Here is a 9,893-nt window from a genome sequence, read left to right on the forward strand (position 1 = left end):
AGATGGACGAGGACAGGGTGGAGAGATGGGAGGGCAGGCTGAGGGCTGGGCATGCAGGAGGCAGCTGGAGGCACCCATTTGCCTGAGCACTTTCATTTTCTCTCTTCTCTGAAGCCTTAATCTCTTAAGCTACCTGATGCCAGGAAAGCTGGAGCTGCACGATATGCTGGGCCCCCACCCAAGGAATAAGTATTTATTCAAAGCCCTTCTGTGAGCAAGCAACATGTTCTTTTGTCAATAAGAGACCCAGAAGAGTGTCTCTAGGAAAATTACCCCTTTGCTTTTATTCCTCTGGAAAATGATCAAATAACACCCAAATCAGACAGATCACTCTCTGCATGCTGAGTATGTATTCCCACCCCTCCCTTCCTAATTATCTCATTCCTCTCACATGAAAAAGAATGCCGGATTATTTTCCATCATTTTCTTCTGAAGTATCTTCTGGCAATTTAGCAGCTGCTTCAACATAAATATGGGGGAGGGACCAATAAAGGCAAACGAGCCGATGCAGATTTGTAACGAACATAGGTACCTCGCCACCTGCTTCCGTGAACATCTGCGCGGTGTTTACACAGATCCCACCTCCTTCGGTAGGTGATCCAGTCAAGCAGCAGTTATTAATTTTCCTGTTTTACAGCTGAGGTAACCAGAGCTCAGGGAGGCTAACCGGTGAGTGGCAGTGGCCTGTACAGGAGTGAGGCCTTCTGACTCCAAATCTCGAGTGCTGTTCTCCTCCTTCACAGGTGCCTCTGCCCACGGAGGACTTCATGGCCCTCCACCCCAACCAAGGACATTTGATGAAGTCACTAAGGTCATGGGTCTTGGGGCTGGACAGTCCTAGCTCCAGTTTACTAATGTGTGGCCCTGGGTTAATCTAATTTCTTTGAGCCTCAGTTTCCTGATCTGTAAAATAGGATGGTGATGGGTATTTATTGCATAGACTAGACTTGTGCATATTAAATAAGATGATTTATGCAAAAAGCTTAGCATGATGCCTAATGCCTGTTAATTCTTTAACAGATAGTAGCTGCTCTAATGAGTTAGGTCTCTGTTGAGTGGGCAGTATTGATCAGAGGGGATTAGAGGAGGAGAAAGACAACGAGGTTGGCTGGTTGAGGTAAAATTAAGTTAGGAGACACTGCATAGGTCAGCCAGCTGTCAAAGAGGAAGATGAACTTTGAGGAGGGTCAAAGGACAAAACAAAGAGAGAAAGGAGATATAATCTTGGAACGGTTGGCTTTCTTTTAACCATAAAAGTGAGGGAAGCTGAGGCCCTCTCTTCTTTGAGGAGACCCACAAGCTAACATCTCAGAGTCCTGAACCAACTGAGAAACAAGCCAAAAAGTTTAGTGGAGCCAATACACCACCTTTCTGATTGTGATGGTTAAGTTTGTATGTCAACTAGACTGGGCTACAGGGTGCCCAGGCATTTGCTCAAACATTATTCTGGATGTTTCTGTGAGGGTGTTATCTGGATAAGATCAACATTTAAATCAACAGACTGAGTAAAGCAGATTGCCCTCCCCAATGAGGGTGGGTCACGTCCAATCCATTGAAGGTCTGAATAGAACAAAAGGGCTGACTCCCCCTCGAGTAACAGGGAGCTCCTTCCTGCTGCTCGGGCTGGGACGTGGGGTTTTCCTGCCTTTGGACTTGAGCTGAAAAACAGCTCTTCTTGGGTCTTGAGCTTGCTGTCACTTGGACCGGAACGACACCATTGGCTCTCCTGGTTCTCCAGCTTGCTGACTGCAGATCTTGGGACTTGTCAGCTTCCACAGGCACAAGAGCCAGTTCCTTCTAATCAATCAATCAATCTCTACCTACACACACACACACACACACACACACACACACACACACACACACATCCCCTTGGCTCTGTTTCTGTAGAGAATCCTGACTAATACGAAGATTAGCAAAGCCGAGGTGTGAGAAGCATGCGAGCTGGCCAAGCACCTGCTCTCCAGGCTGGACTGGAGACAGCCCACCGGAGGGCAGGTTTCAGTCTTCAGAGCAGACACACTTTATCTAGGTTGCATCCTGGGTGGAGAGGAAGGAGAAGGTGAACAAATTCCCCTGGCTCTGGACTGGGGCAGAGCAGACTCGCCAGCGAAGATGGGTGAACCAGCGGCCATCGCTCACGAACTGCAGATCAGTCGGGGATTTTAGGGAAAATCCTTACATTCCCTAGCTTTTGGTTCTTTCAATCTGCTGGGCTTACCAGTCAGGCCTGTGGTCTGCCAGGGCTGTGGGTGGCAGGAAGAATATCCATGCTGCTCCCGCAGTATGTGGGGCTGCTCTTCCAAACAAAACATTTCACCTCTGTAGGCCTCCTGGCACCACCGCGAGGCACTTGAGAACTCAGGTCCACTCCAGGCCACAGTATACTCAAGGCTGAGGGTTTATTCTCTGTTGTATTACCCTTTCCAAATTATTTCTTCCATGTTTCCTAACAGCCTATGGGAGGTTTTGCAGTGATATCCGATGACATCATGTGCTCCAATCATAACTTGCCAGTACAAAACAAAGATACTCTGGTATTGAAACAAACTCTATTCCATTACAAAATTCGTAGGGAAGCGTTACAGTTCAAAGATTAAATTCCCAAGTGAATCAGAGTAAAATATTTTATGTTAAAAACCCCAGTCTTTGTCCTCGATGTCTTGATTGGCTCTGTCTCCAGTAGGGAGCCCCTCGCTGCCCGGGCTGAGAGGGGCTCTTCCCATACCTGCAGTGGGAGAAGGAGGTTCACAGGGCTGGGTGAAGTTCTACCAGCACCTCAGGGACCCCATCAATTCAATGCCAAGTGTCTGATGAGCTCCATTCTCCTCCACCCAATGTTTTATTTTAAAAAATTCTAAACCTCAGAAGAGTTGGTAGGAAGAACAGTGCAAGGAACACCAGCATGCTCTTCTCTGGATTCTCCAACGGTTAACCTTTCTTTGTTTTGCTTATGTTTGTTTTCTCTTGGTCTCTACCCACATATGCATGCACAAACACACACTTTTTTCTTATTTTTACTGAACCATTTGAAAGTATTTCAAATAGTTTTCAAAGGTATTTTGAAAATAATGCTAAATTATTGATTTGACAATAATACATAGTCTGTATTCAATTTTCTTGAATAGTCACCAAAATGTATCCTTTCTTTTTGGATCCAGAATCCAATCAAAATTCCCCTTTGGCTATCATGTCTCTTCAGTCTCCCTGAGTCTCACTGCCCCTCTGTTTTCATCTTTTATGACATTGAGAGTTTTGAGGAGTCTTCAGTCGGGGTAGCCTATGTTCCAGATTTGTCTGCTTTCGTAGGTTCGGGGTAAGCTTTTGTGATAAGAGCACTCCATGGGTGAGATTGCACTTCCCACTGCATCAGAAAGCACATGGGGTCAGTGTCTTCCCAAAACTAATGTTGCTATATTTGATCACTTGATTAACACTAGCCCTCCCAGATCTCTGCATTGTGAAGGCACATCTCTCCCCTCTAATTAATCAGAATTGGGGTGCGTGGTGATGCATTGAGACTATGAGGATCTCCTGTTGCCCAGAAACCTCTAGTTGTCTGCTTTTAACACCCACTGGAGATCCTGAATCAATTATTGCAAAGTGGTAATTTCCTGATGTCAGCATCCCTTCTGCATCGATCATCTACTGCCTTCTGTAAAGAAGAGCTTTCCTCTGCTCATTTCTTGTGAGAATAATTACCCCGTGAAGTCTTTTAAAACTTAATGTATTGTAGCTTATTACTATCAATATTCTTTTTTAGGCTCAAATTATCCCAGGTTTAACTGGGAAATGTTGTTGTGTCTTACTATTTAAAATATCCTAGACGCTTAATAAGACGTATCAAACTATCTCAGCACTGGCCTAGGCCCACTTACTCTAGTGAAACAAGCCAATTTGAAACTCTTAAAACAGTTATTCCAATAAGATCATGGCCGCAGAGCCCAGTACTCAGCGCTGCCAAAGAGGCTGGTGTCTGAATCATGGAGGGTGGATGGAAAAGATCTTTCTAATGTTAGTTTCACCAGAATGACATCAACCGATTATATCTATTTGGAGTCTACGACCTATAACTTGAACTCAAGTGGTAGGAATCTTCCAGACAGAGCTTTGTGTTGCCCCTGTGGGGTTATTATTCTGGGACAGGGGATTTAAAAAATTTTTTTCATTGAGGGATTTTAAAATTTCCTCCTTTGAGCCTGGTCTTCTCAAAGTGGCACTGGGTGTGAGCTTTGTTTGGTAACGTGGCCCCCAGAATAGATTGTGAGCAGATTTTTTTCTTTAATCCTGAGCTGTTCTTGCTGCTGTCTGTCCTCTCTTGATGTTCACCTAGGCTTTAGAAATCTGCCTCAGGAGCGCTTTCCCCTCTTCCGCCTTTCTGTTGCTCGTGTATCTGTAGTCTGTCTTCTGCCTTGTGCTCTGCAAGGCAGCACAGGGTCGTGTCTCTGGTGTCTGATTTCGCCTTTGAAAGGCTCAGCTAAGGTTGGGTCAGCAGACCCTGTCCCACCTATCCAGGCCATGCCCTGGCACCTGAAAACGTGAAAAGTTGTGCGGCGCACATGGGGCTCAGCTGCCATGCGTGGGAAGCACAGAATATTGCTCTGGCTCCCAACATGTCAAAGGCTTTAATGAAAAGATTCTCTTTCTATGGTTGAATCTTTGCTACAGCCACAGCTGTTCAGGAAGGCTACATCTGTTCAAGGAAAAGTGGGCACCTTTTCAAGGCTCCTGGCTTTGCAGAGGCCCCCACCAGCCTCTCCCACTGGCCAAGGCCCTTGGCACTTCCCTTAGCTGAGGCCGCGTGCCCGGTGTCTGACTGCTCGGCCCCACGTGACTGCCATTTGCCCAAAACTGTCAGTGGCTTGAGGCCCCTGGAACCTGCTGTCTTGGCTCTGGTTCCCTAGAAAATAGCCTGCAGCAGAGGCCACGCGCTAACACATGATGAATGAGTCGAATCCCTAGAAGCAGGAATGACAGAGAATGGGAGACAGGCTGAGAGGAAGGAAGGAGAACACATATAGGGGTGTGTGTTCCCAGCGTGGCCACATCTTTGTGACAAGTTGATTGCTTGGTCTCTCAGGATGTCCTCTTATCAAACTTTTGCATCTCTGAACAGTGCATTTGTGCAGGAGGAGGAGAAAGGGAGAAAAATTTATCCACTGGCTCCGATATCTCATTGTCAAGGTCACTTTCCCTGGGCATCTATACCTTAGCCCAGAGGGGAGTCCCAGGGTGGAGGCAGGAGGTGCATGGTTTGCATGATGGCGGTGTTGTCAGGCCATGCCCCTAAATGCCAGGAGGAACTGGAACCCTCGACTGGCAGACACAGCATATGAATCCACAACCACAGGAACAGTACTAGCCATGGCTACAGCCACTCCAGCCTGAAGAGTCCAGCACACCTGCTCAACCCTACTTAATACTCAGTGTGTGCATTCCCGGCGCTATAGCCGTGGGACAAAGCTTTGTCCAAGCTCTAGCAACCTCCTACAAAACACTGCAGACTGACTTAGAGCTCCTCTCCCAGATTCAGTAGATAAAAGCCAAGTCAGCTCCAAACTGATGGCTCTTAATAAATTGCTGTAAACAGCAATGGTAAAAAACCCACCAGGCCTGTGCCAGGCAAGTACCACCAAAGCGTAAAGCCACCTGCCCTGGTGGTGGCAGAGGCCCCCATCCTTGGTGTGTACTTTGCTCCCCCTCCCCGAATTCACTTCTGTGCAGATACTGAGGTTATGTCCCTGAAACTGCAGGCACTCTTCTGTAGAGGCAGGTCCTTTCACAACTTAGGGCAGAGAAGAACACAGCTTTTGCGGGCTGCTCTCGGCCAAGAGAGAGGGAGAGAAAGGGGATAGTCGGTGCGCACCCATGTTCTGCTTCTGAACCTACTGGGGAGGTGAGTAGCTCTTGCTCCCCTGGGGAGGAGATGGTGAGGGCAGAGAGGGGCCAAGAGTACTGTGCTAATGGGGCTCCTTCCACATGGGAAGGAATGGCAGGAGGGGGAGGGCTTGCTCTTCCCTGATGTCCCCAAACTCCAGGGCACTTGTGTCAAGATTTCCCTCAGGCTTTCTCCCTGGGGCTGAGGGCCAGCGGGGCATGGGGGCTACTCCAAGAGAGTCCTGTGAATTCCTGAGCTCAACAAATCTCCCTGAGTGGTGAAGGATGTCTTGCATTCTCTAAGTGATGATCTAGGCGTCCTGTCTTCCCCTGGCTGGGTCAGGAGGAGGTACATGCCCCTCACTGGATCACCCTCCTTCATCATCCCCTTAATGAACTCTGGACTTCAGCTGACAAGGGACGCATGTGCATGAGGAGCAGAGAAGCTTAGAAGGGTGGATGTGGCCACTTCTTAGTCGATTCTAAGAGATATGTCTAGAAGCTTCTCTCCAGTCCATGGAGGTATGTCCGCTGTGGGCTCAGCTCTGGACTATGGGTGTTATTCTGAGAAAACAGGAAATGCCCTTTTTCAACACTGCTACACATGCATTTATTCACTAAGAATTGAGCAGGTGCTGTGCTGTGTGTGGGGTGATGTGAGGATGGGGAGGGTTATAAGCTAGAACTAGTTGTAACACTCAACCCTAAAGAGGCTTACATTACAGGGAGAGAAGGGCTGTGAGAAACACACGTGCCAAGGTTCTGGAACCCGGAGGGAAAGGAGAGGCTGCTCTGAGAGGTGATATTGGAATTGGGTCTTGGAGGACAAGTGAGTTTAACAGATAGGACAAAAAGGGGGCAGTTACTAGGAAAAGACAGCATGTACAAAGGCATGGCTGCTGGAAAGGCGGGTCCGTGCAGGGAGTGGAGGGAGTGGGCGTGGTGGCAGCGCATGGCGCGTGTCCTTGTGGGTGGGGGCGGTGATGGGAGATGGAGCTGAAAACGTAGGCTGGAGCCAAACCAGGAACAGCCTCGTGCCCCACAGTGGAGTCTGGACTCTCTGGAAAATGAAGGATTTCAAGCAGAGGAAAAAATAGGGTTGAGTTTTAGGAAGATCGTATTAGCGAGTACCAGGAATGGTCATGGGAGGAGAGAGTCTGGAGGTGGAGACGCCGGGGACGGGGCTACTGCAAGGGTCCTAGTGATAGGTGGCCAGGGCAGTTGAAGGCAGTGGCAGCGGGACTGAAAGGAGGACAGGACTTAAGAGGTATTTAGTATGAAAAGTAGACTGGATTGGACTTGGTGGCCAGTTCAATACAGAGACTCAGAGTTGGAGGTGCTTCTTCTGCCTGGGGTCACTGGGGAGGGCGTGGTAGCTTCAACTGAAAAGGAGGAGAAGGAAGGAAAGGAAGGGAGGGAGGGAAAGAGAAAACGCAGTAGGGAACAAATTTTGTGGGGGACAGATGACTGGGTTTTCTCTGTGTTTCAGGTACCTTCAGGCCATGCAGGTTTTAAACAAGACATAACATTCTCTTCAGACTGACGGGGTGGACCTGTTAGAAATTATTTTATTGGTATCCTAAAGAAAACTTTCTAAGATCTGAGGACATGTACTGAATTTCCCTGGATTAAGAGTGAACAGGTAAAGATGAGTTTGTGGAGGAGATGCGTATTCACCAAGGGAACTTAGCTGACATTCAATCTGGCCACCATTTACTGACTACCAACTATATGCCAGGCACCGTGCTGGGCTCTGCATATACACAAATTGGACTTGGGCTTGGTTTTTAGGGACCTCTCACCTTCGTTGGGGAAATGGAGAAATGCGTGAGCCTCTGTAACAGAGGAGCCATGTAGAGGGAGGAACACCATCCTGGGTGTCAGGGTCCTGGGTTGACTTTAGTACAGGCTGTGCCGCTGACTGTGTTATTTTCAGCCAGTTGCTTCTCCTCTGTGGTTCTCAATTTCCAATTACAAAATTAGACAGTTGGCTTAATAAACTCTCAGTTCCCTCCCAACATTAACCGATGGTGATGCCAAGTCGTGCAGTGAAGAAGTGCTATGGCAGCACTGTTTAACTCTGGCGGGAGCACTGTTTAACTCTGGTGGGAGCACTGTTTAACTCTGGCGGGAGCACTGTTTAACTCTGGTGGGAGCACTGTTTAACTCTGGTGGGAGCACTGTTTAACTCTGGCGGGAGCACTGTTTAACTCTGGTGGGGGCTAAATACCTCCAGGAGGAGGAGGTGCAGAAAGGCTGTGTTAGGGAACAGAGAAGAGCAAGTGGTGATTTGATGGCAACGGCAGAGGGAGAGGGGAGGTAGGGAGGTGGTGCCAGGTGGAGGGGGCCTTGAATGCCTTAAGAAGGACTTTATTTCAGGGCAACAGGTCTTAGACATGACCCCCACTATAAAATCCACTGGGGGGCCGGGCACGGTGGCTCACGCCTGTAATCCTAGCTCTCTGGGAGGCCGAGGCGGGCGGATTGCTCAAGGTCAGGAGTTCAAAACCAGCCTGAGCAAGAGCGAGACCCCGTCTCTACTATAAATAGAAAGAAATTAATTGGCCAACTGATATATATATAAAAAAAATTAGCCGGGCATGGTGGCACATGCCTGTAGTCCCAGCTACTCGGGAGGCTGAGGCAGAAGAATCGCTCGAGCCCAGGAGTTTGAGGTTGCTGTGAGCTAGGCTGACGCCATGGCACTCACTCTAGCCTGGACAACAAAGCGAGACTCTGTCTCAAAAAAAAAAAATAAAATAAAATAAAATAAAATCCACTGGGGACAGAGATCACAGTAAGGTGCAATGGGCATCATAAATGTGGAACAAAACATCGCATGGCTCAGAGTTTGAGAAAGATTGCCTTCAAATGGACAAGGCTGAGGGGTGTGTTCATTCATTCTTTTCATGCGGAAACTGTGAGGCCTGTGGGAGGAAATAAAAGATGGTGGTGACTGCTTTTCCCCCACCCAGAGCGGCTGTTGAAACCCAGCATGTCGTGGAGAAGTTTTCTCAGCAACAGCAGCTGGTGGTGCTCTGCCTGAAGCATGGCTCAGGAGCAGTCCCAGTGTGTATGGCAGCCAGAGCACATGAGCACACACTGCTGCTCCACCACCCCAAGACCTCTGGGGCCTCAGTACTCAGTCGCTTCCGGGACCAGCGGCATCACCTGGGGCAGCGCAGGGGAAATGCGAATCTCAGGCTCCGCCCAGACTCTGAATCAGAATCTGCATTTTCACAAGACCCTCAGGTGATCCATAAGCACATTCACGTTTGAGCAGCCCTCCCACTTGCCGAACAGAGTGCTCCTCACCCAAACTCCTTCTCCTAATTTATTTCTTACTCAGGGAAGAGAGAATACCTCCCGGATTTCCTAGGGAGCACACTGGATCAGTCGTCAGTTTGATCACACATAGTTTCTTCCTTGTGCATTCATCCCTTTGTCCATTCAGTCAGATCATAGTTGAGCACCTCCTGTATTCGCATGTGCATTCTATCTGCGTACCTGGTCCTCCTGGCCTTGCCTTTGCTGGGCTGCTTCTGGCAGGGTGGGAGGGGCCAGGGGCCTGGGCGTGAAATGCACTTGCTTGGGCAGGTAGACACTGGCCTATGAGCAGGCAGAGGTTACCTGGCATATCAGGTGCTGACCTTAGAGTTCCAGACAGGTGGGAGGAGGTGTGAAATGTGGCTCCCGTGGGGAGACTCATAACACACCCAGTGTCTGTGTGTTGGGTGTTGTCCCGCTTGGCAGAGCACCATAGTAGTCCCACCAGGCTGTTGGCAATGGAGAACTGCGCCACTGACAGCAGGACCTCCGTGCTGGAGTTCAGGAGCAGCCCTGTCCTCATCAAGGAACGGTGAGGCTGTGCATGGGAGCAGGACTCGAGACAGCAACCAAAGCTGAAGCCCACGAACGAAGGCAGGAGACACAGTGGGCCCTGGCTTGGGAGCAACTTATCATTAAAGACAACTGCCAGGACTATACCCCAGGCAATAGGCAGGAGCCCAGCCAGG

The sequence above is a fragment of the Microcebus murinus genome, chromosome 2, assembly GCF_040939455.1.
Source record: "Microcebus murinus isolate Inina chromosome 2, M.murinus_Inina_mat1.0, whole genome shotgun sequence".
NCBI lineage: Eukaryota > Metazoa > Chordata > Mammalia > Primates > Cheirogaleidae > Microcebus > Microcebus murinus.